This window comes from Aedes aegypti, chromosome 2 (assembly GCF_002204515.2).
Source record: "Aedes aegypti strain LVP_AGWG chromosome 2, AaegL5.0 Primary Assembly, whole genome shotgun sequence".
NCBI lineage: Eukaryota > Metazoa > Arthropoda > Insecta > Diptera > Culicidae > Aedes > Aedes aegypti.
The window spans coordinates 316159842-316183982 of NC_035108.1; the positions used below are offsets into that span (position 1 = coordinate 316159842).

Consider the following 24141-nt stretch of genomic DNA (forward strand, 5'->3'; position numbering starts at 1 on the left):
TGAGCAAATTTGTTTACCAACACTTTTGGCTCACTTTTTCCCCATCTCGAGATTACCTAGTTGTCTTAATTGTGTGCTTCGCACACGAACGATTGTGCGATCGGCATCAGGTAACTTATCAATCGATGATATGTGGTATGATTTAAAGCAGGGCTTCCCAACAGGTGGTCCACGAAACCATTTCTGAATATTTTTTCGTAAAATGTGACATACGAAATATCCCCATTTGTTATTTCTCAACGGATATTCAGAACTCCTGACTAGATTCTTGGATAAGCGTTCGTTATGCCTACCAGGGATATTATTCCTGACCTTCTACGATAGATCATGCTTGGTTGCTTAATGAGATCATTGATGGATTTCATTTTTGAGTTTTTGGGGAGATTTTGGAAAGATGTGTGTTACGATGATGAAGTAATTTGAGCTAATAAAATTTAATCGTTTTTTGTATGATATATAATGCATCTGACACAATAATTTCAAGAAATTTTGTTTCCAGGGAACCGTGGAATGTTTGTCAAACTTTAAAAAGAACACTTCAAATAAAATAGTTGGGAACTACTGACACGCATGAAATCTATCCGTTCGAGCAATGTGACGAGAAATATAGAGAAGTGAGAAATTGTAATGAAAATTACACAGTGGTCTGACAATTAGGTAGTAAATGGGCAAAGAGTATCATACTGTCGGGCACACGCTATGCGAATGCGAAAATGCAAACGTTGGCAAAGAAAGCTCTCAGTTAACAATCATGGAAGTGCTTATAAAAAAACTTAACTGAGATGCAGGGTCTGTCCTAGTGAGAAAGTAATGCCAAGAAGAAGAAGAACAGGTTAGTCATTACTACAGATTACTTACGACTTTTGATGGCACCCATTAAAACTTTCTAATCCAAAATTGCAGTATCGGAAGCTCCCAAGTTATCTTCACCCTGTTCTTCTTTCTGGCATTACGTCCCCACTGGGACAGAGCCTGCTTCTCAGCTTAGTGTTCTTATGAGCACTTCCACAGTTATTAACTGAGAGCTTACTGTGCCAATGACCATTTTTGCATGCATATATCGTGTGGCAGGTAGGAAGATACTCTATGCCCTGGGAAGTCGAGAAAATTTCCAACCCGAAAAGATCCTCGACCGGTGGGATTCGAACCCACGACCCTCAGCTTGGTCTTGCTGAATAGCTGCGCGTTTACCGCTACGGCTATCTGGGCCCCTGTGTAATCCCTTAATTACTCGATGAACCTATTTGCGTTAGGCTTCGATTCCACTTTTCTCCATATCAAAAATTATCGTCTCTTTTATAACGATTACCAACATATCACCCGATGATCTTCGCCGTTTTTCCCCTTCAGATTCCATAAGTTTTGCATACATGCGTGCCTAGAAGTGCTGTCGATGCGCATAATTGAGCTTTTAACGCCAATTGAGTGCGCGTTTAAAAGTCGGTCTCCATATGGAGTCACGCCGACTTGGCGTGATCAAACGAATCGCGATCGCTGCTGCCTTCTGCGGTGCGTTGGCAGAGAGCTTGAGTGGCTACGCATGGTGTCGGGTTACGGAGTGATCCGATATCCGCGCGGCCAGAAGTGCACAATGCAAAGCCACTCACCTCTGCCTCTGCGCAGTGGTGCAGTAATTCAAAAATCTTAGAGAAATTCAATTTCCAAATATGGGTTTAAGTCGAAACATAACATTAAATCTTATTCATGAACATTAATAAAACCTTAATTTTTACTTTTAAATTTCAACAAAACCCGTACAAATTTGGTCTGTTACTCTAAATATTTATAATTCCTAATTTTCGCCACGACCATTCCAATCTGGACCACTTTGCACGCCGGTGTCATACGCAGCATAATTTCGGTACGCTTGTTTGGTTTACGGATTGCGCAATTGTCATAATACGAAAATGACGACCAACTCGTGCATGCATATCTATACGCTTTTTATGCTCGGAGGATGCGCAATGTAACGACGATAAGGTGTTGTGATGGAGGTGGCGAAGCGGGTCAGCAAGCGACGCCTCTGCGTTTTTTTTTTTATTTTTCGGGTAAGTTGTGTAAATAATGCAATGGATGCGTTTGTTGGCGGCCTCGACGACGACGCAGAATTGTGTACGGTGTTTATCCAACGTAAGGTAAATGTACTTGTTTGGCTTACGTTGCGATCTCGGGCTTACGAGGCGATTCTTGACCTACGATCGGAGTGGTATTACTGCTGGTTTGACGGTTGGGGTAAATATGATGCCCAGTTAGACGCTTCTTGTTACAATTCACAATCAGCACAAAGTGATCATATTTCGAATTTACAACATAATTTTCGAAACATTGGGCCCTGCATTAGATACCTGCAGTGATCAATTTCTCTCCATCAGTTTTCTATTTCGGTAATAACTAAGGTCAATGTTTTCGACCCAAATAATACAAAACGCACGCATGGTTGCAACTACGAATAAAAGGAAGGATAAATCCCTGAATTCACTACTTTCTTCCAAAAAAGTGGGTATTAAAACTGTCACCATGAAACGATTAATCTTGATAATTGCATCGAAATGAGCTTCGATGCTTCAGACAATTTTTCCAAACATCAAATCGGAGCAGTCTCTAGCCCAGACTCTTTGATTCAAGTGAGGAAGCAAAGAGTGCAGCTTATCGTGTTCCGGATTTGGAGGATTTAGGATGGAGAACTTGAACTCCATTATGGGAATCAAGATTTCCTTCCAAACGTTTAAAAAGTCTTAGTAGGTCTTTCAAGTGACTGTAAGTCATCTGAAGAGATCAAAAATAAAAATAAATGATTTACTTGGATTTTCCCCGAGTCCAAGTAATCATTATGAACAAGAAAACCCAATCTGGCATTGTTCGGAAAGGGCTTTCTCAAGAATATTATTTAGTTCACTTTAACAAAAAAGAACTGAATAATATTAAAGCTTTAGAAAAAGCTAGACTTATGTTCGATGTCCGTGTGACATGGGAACATTTCCAGAAACCTGGAGGAAATTACCAGAACTCCACTCAGTGCCGTCGGTGCCAAAAATGAGGACATGGTGAAAACATTGCCACATGGATGTTAAATGCATGATTTGCGGTGGTTCTTCTAACGCCAAGGACGTCTGTCCAGTGAAGGAAGATACTGATAAGTTCTTATGCGCCAATTGCAAGGGCAATCATAAATCAAATTTTTGGTCTTGCCCTTCGCGCAAGAGAGTCATTGAGGCTCGTGCCAGGCAGATGAAATATCCGTTACGATAACGGTCGTTTCCGGAAATTCCCTGGTAGAGTATCGAACAATGCTCATTTTTCAGTTAACGATCGCTTGATCAAGAATCATACCCAGTGCTGGGAATAATAATAGTACAGTCGACTCTCCACATCTCGATGTTCTACATCTCGATATCTCTCCCTATGTCGATGATTTCATAAGTCCCTTCAGTTTGCATACATTTTCACTCTCCATATCTCGATATCCTCCTTATCTCGATATCTCCATATCTCGATGTGTTTCTGATGATTTTTCGTTCTCAATTTTCTCTCCGTATGTCGATATGACCATTATCGAAGGTTACTAGACCAAAGTTTTGGGGTTCAAAACAAATTAGGAGCGCAAAATGACGTCTGTTTGTGTATTACTTTCTTGGCAACGGAGTGTTTTTCAATCTAGTATTCATCAAAAATTGGTTCTTTGTCTCGATCTCTCCCTATCTCGATGGTCCCTTCGATATCGAGATGTGGAGAGGCGACTGTAGTAGGCTTGAATTTTCGCGAAAATCACGTGGCTCTCCCAGTACAGTAGTTCTCGTGAATCTCATCAAGTAGCCTATGTTGCGTGCACGAATTTTCTAAATCATGAGTGTCATTGAAGGCTCTAAATGCGGGAAATGCAGCGGGAAATAGAACATTTTTCTACAGTAGTTTTGGGTTGCCCTTAGCAACGGGTGTTTTGATCATACCCCTCAGGAAGATCATAATCATGCTCATTCACAAACTAATTTTAATCCGTCGGGTAGCCGTTCGAATCTTTCAATTTCGAATGTATCTACCCAAGAAAAATCTTTTGCCGATATCGTAAGAGGTAATTTGAACTCCTCCCCTATTCGTACTATGAGTACCCATTCTATTTGTTTCAAATCAAATGGAAAAAATCCTACCGCCACAGGTAACTCCTACTCCGCTTCTTCGTCTACCAAAAATTCTAATGGGAAACCAGCAGATAATGTACCAACTTCAAGTGATATGTCTGCCCAGCCCTGTCGTCCTGCTTAGTCGCGCTTAGTCGACGACTAAGAAGCTTTTCTCAGATTTTTTTTTGAATTTTTCACCCGAAGTCATAGAAAAAAATGTGCAAAATCAACAACAATCTAAGGCCCCATAAGATATCAATCGAAATTTCCAACCTGTACCTACCAACGCTCTGTTACCCTATTTCTTTCAGAACTTCATATAGAACATATTGACGCCCTGTAAAAATTCCATCGAAATTTTTGAGCTGTATCAACGCCCTAGAGTAATTTCACATTATTCCACGTAGATCAAAATTGAAAACTAAAAGCTGTATCCGTAGCATCCTAACGCCCTGTATGACATCAATTGAAAATTCAAGCTTTATCAACGCCGAAGAGTAACTTGACCTCCCTTATGTAGACCAGGATGCACTTACGCCCATCTTTACGCCCCACATCACTTGAATATTTTAAGCATTATCAACGCCCTGGAGTAACTTGGACTCGTGCCATGTAAATCAGCTGCATCTTAACGCCCTGTGGGACAAATGTCAAGATGTACAAACGCCCTTGACTTATTTGACCTTGTCTCACGTAGATCAGGTGTACCTCAATGACCTGCATCGATTGAAAGCTACAATCTATTGACGCCCTAGAGTGATTTGAACTTGTCTCAAATAGATCAGCAACATCTTAACGTACAGGGCTGTAGGACATTATTTAAAAAATTCAAGCTGTTTGAATGCCCTAGACTAATTTAACCTCATCCGAAGTAAATCAAGTGCATCTTGACGCCCTGTGTGACCTCAATAGAAACTCCAAGCACTATCAACGCCCTGGAGTAGTTTGACCTAATCTTATGTCGATCAAATACATCTCATCGCCCTGTAGGACATCCATTGAAAATTCAAGCTTTATCAACGTCCTGGAGTAATGTGACCTCATTTTACGTAGACCAAGTGCATCTTTACGCCCTGTAGGACATCAATTGAATATTCAACGCCCTGGAGTGAATTGACCTTGTTACATGTAAATAAGCTGCATTTTAACGCCCTGTGGGACAAATGTTAAGATGTATAAACGCCCTTCACTTATTTGACCTTGTCTTACGAAGATCAGGTGCACCTCAATGCCCTGTATCGATTGAAAATTCTAATCTGTATTGACGCCCTGGAATAATTCGACCTTGTCTCACGTAGATCTTAGATAAGGTGCACATTAACGCCCTGTAGGACATCAATTGAAAACTCCATGCAGTATCAACGTCCTGGAGTAATTTGGACTCGTGTCATGAAATCAATCCATCTTAACGCCCTGTTCGAAATCTATTTTCCTTGTCTTACGACCTTGTCCAATGACCTTGTCTTACGTAAATCAGGTGCAACCTAATGCCATGTATCCATTGTAAATTCCAAGCTGTAACAGTGCCCTGGAGTAATTTGAGCTTATTTTATGTAGATCAGGTACATCGCAACGCCCTGTAGGACATCAATTAAAAATTCCAAGCTTTTGCAACGCCCTGGAGTAATTTGGCCTTATTTCACTTAGTTCAGAAACACTTTGTATAACATCAATCGACCAAGCTATATCAATGGTCTGAAGTAATTCTATTTATTCCATACAGATCTTTGCAAGATCTGGAGGATATTTACGCCCTGTTTAAAATCAATAGAAATTTCTTAGTAGTATCAACGCCCTGGAGTAATTTGACTTTATCTTTTGAAGATCAGGTGCATCTCAACGCTCTGATTGATGTCATCGAAATTGTTAAAATATAGCAACGCCATGGATTAATTTATTCCTTTCTCACGTATATCTTAACGTCCCATATGCCATCAATTGGAAATTCTAGCCTGTTCAACGTCCTGGAATATTTCAAGCTTATCCTATGTAGTTCAGGTGCCCTTTAGAACATTAATTGAATATTCCAAACTGTATTACCGCCCTGGAGTAATTTGACCTTATTCTATGTAGATCAGGTAGATCTCAATGCTCTGTAGGTCATTACTTGAAAATCCACATTAATGAATTGAATCGTAACGCCTTGTAAAAATCAATCAAATTTTTCATTCTGTATCAACGCCCTTAAATGATAATACTTTGTTTCACGTAGATCAGCTGCATCGTAACGCCCTGTAAAAAAAAACAATTAAATTTTGTTTGCTCTCTGACCTTAACTAACGTATATCAAGTGGAGAGTAGTATTTGGTGTAGTATCCACGCTAGATCTACACTGCTTTCGGCCGATTCTGCCATCAGCAGAATTCACCTACGGCTGAAAATTGCACTGCCGTTTGCAGCTACAACTTTCCGCTACAACAATGTTCACTAAACTGAGGATTCTATCATTCGACACGCATCCAAAGTCTCCAGCGCGCTTTTTTTTCGAGATCCCTAGCTGTCAATTCTGACACGCTCAAATGGAACATACACGATTGAGTAAAATATACCCACTCATATCAAGCATGCACGCTCAAATGAAACATGCACGCTCATATAAAAGATATCAATATTTTTCTACACCAACTCTAGCTACTACATTTGGTACTTTAGTTGCGTCGTCTGCTCTTGCGAGAACGAGCGATGCAATCAAGATCAATGTTGATTGTGTATGCTGAGCAATTTATTTATTATATTTATTTATTTATTTACTAGTGGTCCCGGCAAACTTCGTCTTGCCATCAAGTAGGCTGGTAGAAAACGCTTTGGATCGACCCATACAAAATGACAGTTCTGTTCACTCTGGGTTTTCTTACTTTCGCGTTGATTATCGTGGGATTTTTATACACCCAAACACGTCGGAACCCTTCATGAACAAAACGGAGAAAGAATCATTCAAATCCCTTGACCCGTTGGTAAGCCATTTCGTGACATACAAACACTATTACATTTTTATTTATATAGATTTATTTATTTATTTATTTATTTATTTATTTATTTATTTATTGATTTATTTATTTATTGTTGTCAATCATGTTTGTAGACCGTTACAGAGAGTTTCTTATGTGCTAGTTACACTGTATTATTGGTAAGTTCTTTCCGTTTTATAGGGCTCATTCATTTATTTCATAACGCTAAAATGGACCATTTTGGACACCCACCCACCCATTTGTAACGCTTTTTGTGTGAACATTATTCAACCGTAACATCCTTAGGACACCCACCCACCCCCTCAAGCGTTATGATATTTGTGAATGGGCCCACACGTTGTTTATAATATCTATATTTTGTCTCATATTATATTTCCATACTATTTGTCAGACGATTTTGCTACTTTTCCTCGTATGTCTGCAAATGACAGTTCCCCAAATAATCCTTTTCCTCGAATCCCATTTTTCTGAATGACCTGTTACTTCGTGAAGTGATGCAGTTCATGAAGGTGCAAGAATAGTTCTCAGTGACAGAGTGCTACCAGATGACTGGTCCCGTTCACTACTCTGAAATGTAGGAAGTTGTGAAACGGGATATTCGGAGAACAGACTTTCAAGGGACTGACGTTCGAGGAAACGACATTTGGGGAATCAATATGTAGGGCAAAGTAGCACAATCCCTTAATTAAATGGGCTGTATGCGCTTAATTAAATGCACTGTATCCCAAATATTCAGTATTATTAAATAAATTGTTGGTTAAATTATCTTGAGAAATCCTTCGATAACAGCACGTGATTATTAAGAGGCCCAAGACCACCCTCGAAGTTTGATGAAATATGTTAATGTTTAAAGCTGAAAAAAATTTCAACTTATATGTTCTTAAGATAGTCAGTTCATACCCTTGTTTATTTTGTACCAATAATTTTCAAGTGAACTTTCATAATCAAGTATGCAAAAGAGCAGCATTTTCGTGTTATTAAATTTGATAAAATTCTGTAATTGATACTTGACAATTCCAAGATTCAAAAATATATCCAACGTAAAACTACAAAAGATATAACCATAGCGAAATATATTGAAATCCAGAACAATTGTTGATTTTTTTCAGTTTGATATCTCTTCAAGGGCGATATTTTATTTTAATTTAAACCAGCCGTAGCGGGAAACGCGCAGCTATTCAGCAAGACCAAGCTGAGGGTCGTGGGTTCGAATACCACCGGTCGAGAATCTTTTCGGGTTGGAAATTTTCTCGACTTCCCAGGGCATAGAATATCTTCGTACCTGCCACACGATATACGCATGCCAAAAATGGTCATTGGCACAGTAAGCTCTCAGTTAATAACTGTGGAAGTGCTCATGAGAACACTAAGCTGAGAAGCAGGCTCTGTCCCAGTGGGAACGTAATGCCAGAAAGAAGATTGGACTGAAAATTGAACACCTCTTCTTAACGTTTAAAAAGTTCGAACGTTCTAGATGTCCTGCTTTTTGAATACTCAAAAAAAGTCTTTGTTAACTTAATTATTTGATTTATTTTTTTAACGAAAAAAATAAAATATTTTTCTATATGTATGTATAATATATGAATACTTTACGTTCAAATAAAATCAATCATTTGAAACATTGAATATTAAGTATTAATGCTTAAATTTAAAACTTTTCTTTGCTTCCTTATCAAATTTTCTTAGTCTGACAGGACTGAGAATACGCATAATACTTCGTAAAAAATGTTTCGAGTTATGGTTGAGTAATTATTGCTGAAATGTGATTACCATTGGCATACATAATTAGAATTACAGTTTGTGTCGTATTTCGCTTCAATTTCATAAAACTAGAGGAGAAGCGTTTTGGTTAATTAAAATTGCGCGGCGAATGAACTGGCTAATCAAGTTTAAACCCTCATAAATAAAAAATAAAAAATAACTCAAAATGCTGAACCCTAGGCTTGACAGTTTGCAAAAAGCTCAGTTTTTTGAAAAAAAATCTTTGTATTTCTTCATGTATCTTTCTTTTCATATATTCCTTGAAACACAAAGCAATCTTAGGGGCATTTCGAATTCGACTCCATTTCGAATTTTATCAGAAAAACGTGTTTCACCGTTAGCGCTTCGTTTTGAATTCTAAGATAAGCATCAAAAAGCTTATAAAAAACTGAGTTTAAGCAGCTGCATAAACTGTCCAACTGTCCGAATGAACGAATTTCTGATTAAATCCAAACATCATATTTTGTACAAGGCCATTTCGTTCTTAGTCAATTTATCAAACAAAAAGAAATACAAGAAAGTCAAGTAAAAAAAATATCATACTATTCAGTTGTATTGTCAAAATTATGCTTTTGACTGTTGCATCGATTTGCTTAACTTTTTCACAATTTTGTTTAAAAAGCGAAATGCAATAACAATATATTGTTTTAAAAGCAAAATGCCGAACATAAGAAAAAAAAAATTCAGGCGGACACAAAAACGTTTTCAAATAAACGGTTCGATGAGGTTTTTGGATTTGCACTCGATGATCCGTTTTACATTGAGTGATAGGTTCTGAAAGACTGAGTTCATTTCATGGATTGAGATTAATTTTAAAGTGCACATCGTAATAGTCTTAGTTGTTAGACTCTAATAAATAGTCACAGGCATTGTTATGGTAGTTTCAATTGGTACAAGGAGTAAATAATTTTCACTTTTTACATAAGCAAATTTATCAACTGAATTATTTTAAGCCCATGTACTTAATATCTTCGTTCCATTTTTTAATAGAAATGGAATACAAACTAAAAACGTGCAAAGGCATATTAGTGTTCGTTTGTTAGGAATGTATATTGAAGTATTTGTGATATTTGTTATTTTTATATATTAAATGTTGCTTAGGGTTTTTGGATTTCCGTTTAAGATCTGTACAGACTAAAAGTCGAAAACCCATAGTAAATATAACCTCCGTCATAGTAGATCCCTACATACTAAAATATGTGTGATATTTCTTATGAGAAAACATCATAACGCCTGGAAACAGAAGCGCCCTCTGGGCTAAAGTAACGCCCCCCTCAAAAAAGGACGACTAAGAAGCTCAAATTTTACGACGACAGGGCTGTGTCTGCCTCTGATTTCAATTTTCTAACTGAATAATTGAATCTAATGATTGATGCAATGTTCAAAGCCACCACTATGACTGAAGCAGTCCAAGTTGGTGTAAAATTTACAAATCAAATTGTTATTGGATTATGTTTTTCTAATGTATCCAAATAATAATTTAAATATTTTAAATTGGAATTCTCGTTCTCTGAATGGTAAAAAGGACGAGCTGTTTAATTGTCTTACGGTTAATAACGTGCATATAGCAGTTTTTACCGAAACGTATTTAAAACCTGGATCTAAACTCAAAAGAGATCCTAACTTTTTTGTTTATCGTAATGATCGACTTGATGGGGCATGTGGGGGAGTTGCAATCATCATTCATAGGCGCATAAAACATCAATTGTTTTCATCATTGGAAACTAAAGTTTTTGAAACTATAGGTATTTCTGTTCAAACACAGCTTGGTACATATACTTTCATAGCTGCCTATTTGCCATTTCAATGCTCTGGACAGCAAGTTAATTTACACCAAACTGACTTGCGAAAATCGACTCGCCATAAGTCAAAATTTTTTGTCATTGGTGACTTTAATGCCAAACATCGGTCTTGGAATAATTCTAACGGCAGAATTTTAGTTCACGAGTGCTCTTCAGGATATTTCTCAATTCAATCCCCTGATAGCCTACATGATTTTCCTCTTCTAGAAATCCATCTACGATCGTTTTGCTCAATTAAGAAACAAAAATTTTGAAAATAAGATTTCTCAATTGGACCCTGACTCTAAGCCCTTTTGGAAATCATCTAAAATCTTGAAAAAACCTCAGAAGCCAATACCGGCATTAAAAGAGGAAAACAAATTAATACTAACTAATTGCGAAAAAGCTCAAAAGCTTGCTATGCAGTTTGGAAGTGCGCACAATTTCAATATAGGACATACTAGTCCAATTGAAAATCAAGTTACTCAGGACTTTGAAAATATTCTCAATCAAGAGAACGTTTTCGAAAATGCCTGGGAGACTGATTTGGAAGAAGCGAGAACTATTATTAAAAAATTCAAAAATATGAAAGCTCCTGGCGATGTTGGAATTTTCTACATCCTCATCAAGAAACTTCCAGAAAGTAGCTTATCATTCTTAGATGATATATTTAACAAATGTTTTCAATTAGCATATTTTCCTGACACTCATCAAATTTTACGTGTAACAAATTTGATCCGTTTTAACAAATTTGAAGGCTATTCTACTAATCTTGCTCTTCTAGACATATAAAAAGCATTCGACAGTGTTTGGCATGAAGGTTTGATTGTAAAATTAAAACACTTTAATTTTTCAACATACATTGTTAGAATAATTCAAAGTTATCTGTCAAATCGTACACTTCAGGTTAATTATCAGAACTCCAGATCAGAAAGACTTCCTGTAAGAGCTGGTGTTCCCCAAGGCAGCATTTTGGGTCGAATATTATACAATATTTTCACATCTGACTTACCTGAGTTACCTAAAAAATCCTTGTTTGTGGATGACACAAGCCTCTCCACCAAAGGACGAAATCTGCGTGTCGTCTGTAGTCGATTGCAAAAAAGTTTGGATATTTTTTCTTCATACTTGCAAAAGTGGAAGATTTCTCCTAATGCTTCCAAAACTCAACTAATAATATTCCCACATGAGGGCATTCAAGCCAAATGTATCAAATACGTAAAATGTCTCTATACCCTTATTAATAGAAAACTAAAGCTTTGTCCTAAGAACAAGCTTTTGATATTCAAATAAATTTTCAGGCCAGCCATGTTGTATGTTATACCAATATGGACTAGCTATTGTAATACCCGGAAGAAAGCTCTGCAGAGAATCCAAAACAAAATTTTGAAAATGATTCTGAAGCTTCCTCCCTGTTATAGTACTAATAAGTTACATAGAATATCCGATGTTGAAACATTGGAACAAATGTCAAATTAAATAATTAATAATTTCAGGCAAAAATCGTTACAATCTTCAATTGCCACGATCAATGCGTAATATGTTTAGGTTGAGTTAGGTTAAGTAAATTGAAAACGTGTTTTTTTCTCTTATTTTTCTCTTATTATAAAATATTAAATTTGTTTTACCAAATTAGGATGATAGTGTTGTCTAATAACACAGAACACCTAGATATAAGAAATGAATGTAATGTTAAGAAAAATCATAAAATATATGCGTGCGACATGATATTTCTTGACGACGCATTTCATACTAATAACCCTTATCATCTTGATTCCTTCCAAGCTAAGAAACCGTTTAAATCGCCTCGGTGCAACACAAGAAACACCCGGATCGCAGAAACAGCGCAGTTTAAATCTCCTCGACCATGCACCGCCGCAACACACAAAAAACAATCATCATCGTCATCCTCCATCAATCGAAAACAAGCAGCCCCAAGTCGAAAAGAGCATCCATCCGAAAACAAATATTATGCAACCGAAGCTTGCAAGCTCTCCAGTCCTCCGCCGTCCGTTGTTGTCGTGAATGAAATTTGACAATCTACTCTACTCCCTATGGCGCTTCGCCTCCACCGACCACACCGCCATCTGGATGCAGTCGGTTCGAATTCGCTCTCGTGATACATATTATTTTGAATGTGATTGTGGCTCTTGTTAGTAGAAGCATTAACCTAAGAATGCTAATGTCGCTGCTGTTCGTGTTACCAACATTTAGTTGGCCACGAACTGACAGCTTGAGTACCGGGCCTCAAAGTGTCAGATTACTTCTATAAACCAAAACAACGGCATGGTATTGAACATTTAAGGTAATAATAATTAAAATCAGTTTGTGACAACAACGCCATTAGCGTTCTACTACTAATACTTCTATTCTCTTGTTCCTCGTGATGGTCATTCCAACTGCCGGTCTAAAGCGTAGAGTCATCAACCGTCATTTCCGTCATTTTTGCTGCAAGCGACGCCTTACCCCAGGTGCTTCTAATCTAGTGGCAGTAAAAGTAATACCTTTCGGTATCGTTACCATTACAAGCAATGCAATGGGTTACCAAAAATGATAACGACTGGTTCGAGGGGAGTGCATGTAGGGGAAGGAGAAGTTGGGGAACGTTGATTAGAAGAGTGCCACTGCCGGTTGACAAACACTGCGCATCGAGATTTGAAAAGTGCCAACGCAATTTCTGCTCATGTGTAGTACTCGATAATGTTGCATTCAATGTTACGAGGATTGTGGAGCAAAACGATGACTATTTTGAGTGTTGAATCATGTAATACATCGCAGATTCGACTGTTTTTGAACAGTCAGGAACCATGTGTCTCCATGTTTGTGAAGCTGTCATAGATCTTTCAAGGAGAATGATTAATATAGAGACAATATTCTTGATATTCAATTGCGTTTCCACTGGATCAGAGACTGCATCTCAAAGAGCTTTCTCTGACAAATTTGCCATTGAAGTCTAGGAAATATGTTCGTTAAGAAAGATTATGGATCGATCGAGAATCGAACCCAGACACCATCAACATGGATTTGGTTGAAGATAAATGCTGAAGAGGGCCCTATACGCTTAATTTGTTTATTATCGATTCGAGCCCCGGTTCCCCAAAAATTTGAACACATTGTTCCATCGCCCTTTAAAATACGCAATATTTCCACATCAGGCATGCTTTATTCTCCGTTTTTTTTTCATAACCATAGGCACCTCCACAATCTTCGGTATCTACCAAACGACGAATGGAGCAGCCAGCGCGTTGCGATTTTTTACCAATCCTCCCAAAATTCAAACCAAGCACCCACCGACACACACAGTCCACCTTTCCGCCGCCAGTATCATGCTGGGGGAAGTTTTGTTATTTTGTATGATGGGGTGTTGTTTGGTCGAACGAAAGGTATATAGGTACGGCGTGGTGTTTTTTTTCGCTTTCCGACAATCTCGCAATGATAGCACCTTCTTCCTGCTGCACAACAACAACAACTTGCAATATCACCATCGATGACTGTACTGTTCGTGGGCTTCTGTAGGTTCTGTGTAGGCTGCAGCTCAGGGAGTTCTATTAGAATCGTAGGGTAGAGTGGTTCAGATTGATTGTAGCAGATGAATTTCTGCTAAGCATTGATAAAAATGGAATGTAGTTTAACACTTCTGACAATCAGCAAATTCAATTACCGTTTTGTCTCAAATTCCAAGCATGACTCCTATTCCGAACAGTGGCGATTCCTAAGGTAAGAATTGATGTTTTTCACAACTTCTAAATATAAAGGACCTTAATCATAGAAAAATTGATAATGCTGTGAACAAATTTGAGTGGTTTTCTTGAAAAAAATAAAAACTTGAGGATTCGGAATATGAGTCGTGTTTGGAATTTGAGAAAAAAAAAAACAGTACGATCAACCTAATAATGATTAGCAATCAACTACTCTATTCTGATCAAAAGCAATTTTTTTCTAATATACAAGTAATCCCAAAGCAAAGCAAGTTTACGGTATACCTGACATAAAGACATCGAGAAAACAATCACCACAAACCTTCGAAGGAGCGTTTTACCCAAGTCACCCCTACAGAGAAATTACCCTTCCTGATCGCTTGGAGTAGCTAGTCAGTTGTTGTCGGATGTCCTTCGGTGGAATGGGGCAGGAACATACCCGATGATGGGTTCGATAGAGCTAAAACAACGACGGATTTTGCTATCCTGGTTTGTCTGGACGTCGCGGTTTCGTTGGAGTTTTAAACCGATGTGTTGCTTGGTGTTGAACGAACTTTCCAGAAGGAAAATCTACAGTTCCATGTTTGGACAGTTTAGTAGATGCTAGGCTTATTGCTAATGCGCAAAATAAGAGCACGCCGTGGATCTTAAATACACTTTATGTAAACGAGAAATGTCATTATGGTTCCAGAGAATCTAACAATTTACATGTTAAATGAAAACTACCAAAATATAGGGGAAGACGGGGTAAGACCGCCTGCCTAAGCAATTTAATTCATATGTCAAAATCAAGAATCAATAAATTCTTTTTCGATGCAGCATGTCGTTTTTTGAAGCCTTGGGCATGATCAAAAAATATCGCAGGTGTTGTATTTGTGAAAATTTATTTATTTCTTAAAGGTTGAAAAAGTGATTTCTTATCACGATTTTTTTTAGCGACGGGGTAAAACCGCCCACCCATGGGGTAAAAGCGACCACCTCGATTTTCGTTCACAATTTTGCGAAAAAATATATCAGTTCCCTGTTATTCTAAAAAGTATATTGTTTTATGAATTCTACATTGATTGGTGTGGATTTTGAATCATTTTTAGGGTTAATTAGTTCAAAAAACTTAGATATATACTTATCATTACCTTAAGACACCCATATTTTTCAAAAATATGCGAATTTAGTTTGTATTTTTAACAACATTGATTTTATTTTTCTTGAATAGTAATGTACAACGTAGTTACAACTTCTAAAATGGTTTAGACGCTATATTTGGTATAAATTAGGGGTGGCGGTCTTACCCCATCGACAGTGGTCGGTTTTACCCCGTTTGTGCAATTTTCACAATTAGAGCCTTATTTCAAAGCTAAATATTTACAATTAATATTTCACTTCACTGAAGCATATTTCACATTTATGTTAAAGCATGGACGGGTAATTTGTTATGTTTTGACAAAAAAATCCCTTCCGAAATCCTTAAGTGAGCATCTGTTAAAATTAGATCAAATTCAGTATCTACGAGCAAAAATTTTGTTTTTGATATATGTTATGAAAAAAATAATGTTGGTACTGCCCTAAATGCTTTGGAATGTCCAAAATCTTGTGTTTATGCAAAGTGCTTGGTGAACTTTCAAGAAAACCGCCATTTTCATGCCAAACTGAAGGTGGTCCGTCTTACCCCGGCGGGCGCTCTTACCCCGTCTTCCCCTATGTAACTAAGACTTGCATTCGCACCTAATTTCTAGAATCTTCAAGAGCAAGATGACTGTTCCTCAAGCACTCCAAGATTTCTCGGGAAACTTGTTCTCTACCTTTTCTCTTTAGAACTGCATTTTAAGGGCAAGGAGCAACACTGATTGGCACGTCAGGAGTTAATAATCAATATTAACCTCCTTTTCCCGATCGATTTAGATAGCCACGTAGAGTCGGTAGCGATTGTTTCTATTGGCTAAGAATTAACACTACGGACTGCCTGATCCGGCGGTAGAAGTCCACCTCACAGGTGACCCCAAATTCATGGTGTGATGTGTATCATGCCTAGGAATGAAAGGTTAAGGGGATCTAAATAAAATCGCATTCACATTATGCGTTTACACAGATTCGCATTATGCGTTTTACACAATGTATTCCGTGCTTTTTCGCCTTTGGCGACTTTCAGTAGATACCGATCTGTTTTTTCGTTGTTGATCTTTTTGGTGCTGAGATTGCAAAAAGCTCAATCCTGCCTAGTGTGGATAGTGATAAATAAAGGAAACCTTGTGGATTCAGTTTTTGCTACTTTCAGTAAATATTAAACGGCAAACTCGCGCTCCATGCCATGCCACGTGCATGCGTGCTCGTTAACAAACCAATCGTGCTACACTCATTTCTGAGTTAACAACCAGAGATGTATGTGCTGTCACATTTGATGTTTCTGCTGGTGACCTCAACAGGAAATACGTCTATTGTACCTTCCCCAACGGATGGCTTCAAACGAGTTGTCGTACACTGCAACACGCTACATCTTCTTTGAACATTCAAATGTAACTTCGCAGACTTTGCGTTTTAGGAATCCCCGGTCAACAAACAAGGAACTCATTGAAAATCCTAGTTATTTGGATAATGTAGTTGATACAGTATCCTACATTATGGAAGTTTTTGAAGTAGCATGTCCTTTGCGGTATGTGAAGACTTCAAAAGGTACCCCATGGTGGAATTCCGATCTGACTAGACTTAGGAAACAAAGTAGAAGGATTTGGCATAGACGCCGTTCAGCTGGATCAGAGTCGTTCAAGTCGGCTCGCAAGGCTTACAAGAAGGTTCTTCGTTCTGCTGAACGATCCAGCTGCAAAAACCTTTGTACAAATGTTTCCAGTTTGAGTGAAGTCAGTCGGCTAAACAAAATAATTGCAAAATCTAAGGATTTCCAAGTGAACGAAATTCGCTTACCTTATGGTGAACTTACTGCTCCTGATGGAGAAGTTTTGGAATGTTCATTCAATACACACTTCCCCGGATGTATGGACATCTACGGATGAACCAAATATCTTTTCATGTAGTTACGAGTCTCTGGCTTCGGCTCGTAGTATCGTAACCACTGAATCGATTTAATGGCCACTTAATAGTTTTACTCCTTTAAAATCTCCAGGAAAAGATGGGATTTATCCTGTTCTGCTTCAGAAGGGATATTAGTTTATCAAACATGTTTTGAAAAAGCTACTAGTAAGCAGTTTCACTACCGGGTATATTCCCAGATCCTGGCGTGTTATTACTGTGAAGTTTTTCCCGAGAAGAGGATGTGCGTCGTATGAAGAAGCGAATAGTTTAAGATCAATCAGTCCTACCTCTTTTCTTCTGAAATGTCTGGATTCGATCATCACGTCCTTGATGTTTATTTGGCAAACATGCCTCTTCATTTGAATCAACATGCTTACCAATCTGAAAAGTCCACTGTAACTCTTTTACACAAAGTTGTATGCGATATCAAGAAAGCATTTGCTCAGAAACAATCCTGCTTGGGTATTTTCTTGGATATTGAGGGTGCCTTTGACAACGTGTCTTTCGATGCCATATTGGAAGATGCACAAAACCATGGTCTATCTACAATGATTACCAATTTGATTTACCAGATGCTCAAAAACCGGCATCGCTTCTCGACATTCCCAACAAATATTTTTGCTGAACATGAGCTGAACAAGTCATTCATAAGCTTATTTCAATTTAATGAACTATTGTTCAGCTTCTAATGTTACTTGTGTTGCGTCAAGCTGCGATTCGAAGATTGAGTGTTTGCGGATGCTTCCAAGAGGGATTCTTCGACATGATGCAAAACGCTCTTCAGGTAGTCGAGAGTTGGTTTCACCAATATGGCCTTTCGGTTAACCCGAATAAAACATCTATTGTTCTCTTTACGGAAAGACGAAACCATATTGGAATACCTACTCGTCTTTTTGGCACTGAGGTTAATGTGACCGATCAAGTAAAGTATGTCGGAGTCATTCTAGATTCCAAAAGACACCTCACAATGATTTCAGAGTCAAAAAAGCTTGCATGGCCTTCGGTCAATGCCGGCGAACCTTTGGTAAAACTTGGGGCCTCAAACCAAAGTATTTCAGATGGATTTACATAACAGTTGTTCGACCCATATCGGCATATGGTTGTCTTGTTTGGAGGCAAAAGGACGAAATGAGAACAATCCAATCAAAATTGGGCCATCTCCAAAGGATGTGCTTGATAGCGAAAAAAATTCCGCGCCAAAAAAAAAAAACCGTGCTAATTCCGGAATCTGTGTAATAATAAACCGTGTTAATTCTGGAACCCGTGCAAGAAAAGTACCGTGTAAATTCCAAAAGGCGTGTAAAAAAGCCGTGTGAAAATAAAACGTGCAAAAAAAAAACCGTGTAAAAAAACTTTAGTGTATATCAAATAGTATAGTGCATTACACTTACGGGTCCCTTCTTGAAGGTAGAGCTGGTGCCGGTGTATACTCTTGTGAGCTAAGGCAGCAGCAATTTTACTCACTCGGTAGAAACTGCACCGTTTTTGAGGTGGAAAAATTTGCTTCTATGTGGGGAGTGCAAACAGCATGTAATGAGTAAAGTCATATACTTCGGTTCAGATAGTCAGGTTGCTATAAAGGCTTTTGTTTTTGCTTTTTTTTTTCTTGGCTTTGGCCAACTTAAGGTCAAGGCTTTTTATCGCATGTCGAACTCAAATTGTGGAACTGAATCCAGTCAACTCTGTAAACCTTGTATGGGTATCTGGCCATTCTTCCAACGCTGGAAATGACTCCATTGGCCCTGAATCAGCTAATCCGATTTCGAAATGTTAGGTAAAGCTTCAGATGAATTGTTGGGCGGTAACTCAGTACAAGCAATATTAGAATAGTTTGGAGTTGCAATATTGAAAATTGTCTACAAATTTCAACATTTGTTTTGTTTTACTATTTATCTTGTACCCTTTTAATTCCGCCCTAAATGCTTATCTTTGACAGATACGCGTATTTCAACTACCACTCGTAGTGGATAAAAGTAACTGACACTGAAGAAGACTACAAGTGGTAGTCGAAATACGCGTATCTGTCGAAGATAACCATTTAGGGCGGAATTAAAAAGTACAAGGTACTCCAATCTACTTTTTAGTTTTTCTATTGAGATTCTGCTCAGAGTATTCGAATACATTAAAAAGAGTTTACTATTTATGTTTTATTGTACCATCACAATACCAGCAGAATGACTCAGAAAACGGCATGGTTCACAATAGATTCTCATTCATCAAACCACACACAGTCAGATACTGCAGTTAACCCTCTCCAAAATGTTTCCAGGAAGTGCGAAGGATAGAACCTGAGAAAAACAAATAAAAAAATAAATAAATCCCATCCAAGCAGCGAAAATAATCTCAAGGCCACATTCACGATACGATGGATGCCTTATAGTTAGTTGCCCTGTGTCATACACCGTGGGCCACGTTTCCCCTCCATGTTCCCATTCAGTCCATCAGTAGCCCGTCTTCCGCGATAAAAATGAACCCATCATCCATTCTTCGGATTTTCCCTGTTCCTCGCGAACATTGAATGAAGAGTCTTATGATTATTATGCGACCCAAACGACGACACCCCATAAACTTTTTTTGCCCACTCTCTCTTTCGTCGCCTGGTCGTAATGTTCTGCCGTGTAAGATTTGGGAAAGGCACGGCTTTTGGGTACGAAGCGGAAACGCAACAGGAGTAAAAAATATCGCACCTCAAGGACGAATGATGGGATCGGATCTTTGTAGAGGAAGCAATCCGCATTCAGAAGTGGTGTACTCATCAGCTTCCAAGATTGTGAATTATTACGCTTCGTAGCCCGATTCTACAGGATGACGGTGATGGCCCCCCGAAAAAAATCCAACAAATGGTGCATTCTGACTGGCTGCAGATAACGTTACTGGGTCAGTGTGATTTTGGGTTGGGTTTTCGCTGCACTGCATGAGGAAGCGATGCAGCAGGCTACGGGAAGGGGCCAGGAATGCCGCAACTCACATATGGACGGGGATCAGTCGCTATCAGTGCTGGGAATTTTCGAGGGTTGTGTATGGCATTGTGAGAACACTCCCAGAACCGTCACTGTGTTTGGCGATTTAGTGCGCTTCCTCATTCCGCGCATTGATTGGCTGATTTCGATACAATTGCGAGGATTATTTGATTGGAGTATTTGCATTCAAAAAAATGTGAAGGTTGCTTGATTTTGGTAAACAGATAAGGAACCATTCATAAATGACGAATATACGAGAGTTGTGAATATTTAATTTGGAATTGCAAAAGCATGGACTCGCATTTGAGTTAACAGCTTTCATGGTTACACCCATTCCTTTGAAATGTGATTTGTGGTGCATGGATGGTCTTCCAGATAAGTAGCTTCGTGCGTCACTAAACGTTTCGTAATCATAGCAAAGCACACACAGCAGTTGATATTATGAGTTTGTCAAATACGACTTAAGTATTTGAGATTTTCACGATCGAATTCCTAATTTTTTGAGCCTGACAGGAAATAATGTTGTGTTCTCTTGATAATGTTGTTCGTAAATCTTCAGAATATTACATTGATTTCAACGAAATGGTAGTTGTTCTTGTTCGAGAGGTTCAAAAACTTGCATGATATTTGCGAAAGAAATCCGCAGAATCAACATTGCAATGAAAACCAAAAACTTGTAGTCTTTGAAATGCAACCAATGGTCATACACTTTGCATTCAATCGCGTAGCCAAGGAGGGGTAAGCGACCTCAAAAGTTTAAATAGTTCCTATTTTCTCTAAGGAATCATGCTGAAATTCCCTCAATAATTAGTCTAGGGATTTCTGTATAATTTTTCCAGAGTTTGATTTTAATTCTCTGAATGATTTGTAGGAAGATCTTTGACAGAAATTTGATTTCAAGTAGAACCTTGATAATTAACTACAAAAAATACGCCAATTAACTACAACATAGACAATTTTCTATGAAAGCTCTCAGTTATTATAAATAAGGCTCTGTCCTAGTTAAGATACGATGCTTTACGTTTGACAATCTCCAAACTTTAGATTCTTGAATCTTTTCACACAATGTCGCATCACGTCATCGATAAGCTACATCATCCTCAACCCGGCATGTGTTAAACTAATTCATGCATCAAGTCGAGACCCGCCAAATTAACATTCTACGAAAATCAGCACCGAGAAGTTGATCGCCCTCCGAATTGTGCGTAGGCCCACCTAGAGCACAGCACCAGCAAGATGAAGCCCATATGTGCGTCGTCGACGTCGTCGTCGTATCCCCACATGGCTTCTTTTCGGTGCTCTTTGTCCGTCCCGCAGAGGCAGCAACCGATTCCTGCTCCACACGCACACTTTTGCACGCACGCACAGCGCCAACTGATAATGGGGATCACAGCCTACTACGTCTACCACCACACCCCGTCGGCCACAAAGTGAAGCGCGAAAATCGCACCCCGCTGTTGCTGCTGCTGCAGCGCACTCTGGCGATTCGCGCGCCTACTTCGGCAAGTGCGTGTATTTGTGTGTGTCGTGTGAGAGGCCTTGGTTGCAATATCGCGCGACGTGCGGTGGTGTGGTGAGGTGCGGTGGCGAAGGCAGCGGTCCTGCACAGTTGTAACAATAACAATAATCATCAGCAGCAGCGGCAGCACCGCACCGTGGTACCGCCCATAGGCCAAAAATTAAACATTAATTAGCGTATTTCTCATTTTTATACGTTTTCATGGATAAACCCCTCTATCAGTAGCTTCATATTTTTTATCGCAAAAAATATTCAAATCGCGATAACTTTTTTGTTTCTCAATCTGCTAGTAGAGGGGTTAATTACGATCTCAAAAATCTACTGGACTGATGCAAATTTTTAAGTTAGCGACGTCAATTTCAATATCAACCTCCTAATGAAACTTTAGCTTTTCTTGTCCACCTTAGGCATACATTTTTTTACAAACTTACAACGCTACCCAAAGCGAATCTGTTGTACCTGGTGAATTTTTCCAAAAGTCTCCCGAAATACGTTTGTGGGATATAGAAAAAACTTTTGGGTTACAAAGAACATTGCGTTATTTATACAAATTTTCATATATTGTGCTTTTGAAATATGAATGGTTAAACGGGATTATAAGTGATATAATGCTTAAATTTACATTTTTCGTAATTCGTTCGAAAATTTAATCTAGTCACATTTACATGCACGCATGTACATAACTGTATAGCGAGGAATTACTCTACTAATGTACAGTTTCATCAAAACGTTCGGTGTTCCCTTAAAAGACAGTCCCCTATAGTCGCATTAGTGGCTTTTTACGGCAGTTTTGCTACAAATCGGTTCATAATATTTTTAGACATGAAGGTCAGGAGTTATTTATCTAAAAACCATTCAAAAAATGATCGAAATAATCAGTTATGCTTAAATTTTTAGCTCCCTTGCGCCTATAGTAAACCTATTTTCCCTATTGTAGCTAAAGAGATAATATATTTTTTATTATAAGAAATAATGGATGAAATAAGACTTTTTTTACTTCAAATGAAAGTTTTTGATCCACACTTCAAAGGAAAAATATAAAAGTTTGGTTAAAATACGGATATGGTTTTTGTTTCAGATTAGAAACAGAACTACCACCTCCCTTTATCTTTCGTAGGATTTTAATGTATAAGGGTTCATTCACAAATTTCTTACCGCCAAAATTGGCTATTTTTGATACCCACCCACCCCCTTGTAACACTTTTTGTATGAATATTTTATGAATTTTGTATGAGTTGTAACATTTTGACGACACCCACACCACTCAGCGTTATGAAATTCGTGAACATGCCCTAATCATTAAATTCACGTGCTCTCTGGAGGTCATGAAATTCAACTAAATGCTGAGCTGACTAAAAGTTTTTGAAACATCGGATTTTGCTTCAATCATTTATTTAAACGGTCTCGATATTCAAACATATCTACATGTATGTTCGATAAACTTTTCGTCCAAAACCTGCAGCATTTTTATCAGAAAAAGTAAGATTTTTTTTAATTTGATGGTCTTTAAAATATTTTGCTCTGGGAGGGGTTTTGACCCCCAAAACCTCCCCCCCCCCTTGGTTCCGTCGCTGATCACAATGATATTTAATATGCAGTATCTCGGAATCCTTACTTTCTACAAAGTTACGGTATTCAGCAAAGTTGTTCAGCAGTCTAATGGCGTACATTAAGTGAAAGGCGCTAGTGTACATATAATTTGGTAATATTCTAGTAAGCTTTAGCTTATGATCCTGACCACCTAGAAAGTTCGTGTATTACCAAAGTTGTTCAGAAGATTGAAAGCAATTTGAGGCAGCACTGTTTAGTTAGAAATTATGCCACTACGTGGCGCAAGTGTGCATGTTAAATGTTCATATTCCAGTAGACTCTAGCTTATGATCCTGGCCATTCAGAAAGTTTGAGTTTTCAGCAAAGTTGTTCAGAAACTAGAAAGCAATTTGAGAAAGTTCCGTTTAGTTATAGCTACGTGGCACTAGTGTATATACTATTTGATAATTTTCTAGCAAGTTCTAGCTCAAGATCCATAGGCAATTTATGTCTTCAGCAAAGTTGTTCAGAAGCTTGATAGCAATTTGAGACAACACGTTCCGGTTAGCAATTTTGTCGCTATGTGGCGTGAATTGGTCATATTCTAAACGGTACTAGCTAATGATCCATTTGCGGCAGCACTGTTTAGTTAGCGATTCTGTTGCAATGTGGCGCTAATGTGCACGTAAATTATGTCATGTTCCTGTAGACTCTAGCTCATGACCTCGATCAATTATGCCGCTATGTGGCGCTAGTGAGCATATCAAACTGGTCATATTCC

General features: G+C 38.3%; 1 protein-coding gene across 4 annotated transcripts in view; it reads right to left on the bottom strand.

The window, feature by feature from the left end:
• LOC5578717 (zinc finger protein chinmo) overlaps positions 1-24141 on the bottom strand; it is a 268018-nt gene that overhangs the window by 220928 nt on the left and 22949 nt on the right. The gene's annotated exons all lie outside the window — the stretch shown is intronic.